This window comes from Argopecten irradians, chromosome 7, assembly GCF_041381155.1.
Source record: "Argopecten irradians isolate NY chromosome 7, Ai_NY, whole genome shotgun sequence".
NCBI classification, from domain to species: Eukaryota; Metazoa; Mollusca; class Bivalvia; order Pectinida; family Pectinidae; genus Argopecten; species Argopecten irradians.
In genome coordinates, this window is record NC_091140.1 from 39,451,588 (window position 1) to 39,451,916 (window position 329).

The following is a 329-nucleotide window of genomic DNA, read 5'->3' on the forward strand; positions in this document are numbered from 1 at the left end:
GAGCCTGGTTCCCCGACCCCTAGGTGCGTCTGAGGTGGAGGGGCCCAATAAAAGTTGCAAATTTTCTTAATTTGTAGCTTTAAAATCCTACTCCTCCTTCATCCTTGGATGGATTTTATCTATATTTGGTAGTGAGAAACGTCATTGGGGAAGGACAATCATATTTTATATAAATGACTTGGTCCGACTCCTAGGGGCTGAGGGGTGGGGCCCCAAAAGGCAAATTTTTTCTTAATTTTAGCTTTAAAATCCTACTCCTTCCTCATCCTTGGATGAATTTCATCCATATTTGGTTTGAAACATCATTGGGGAAGGACAATCATATTTTA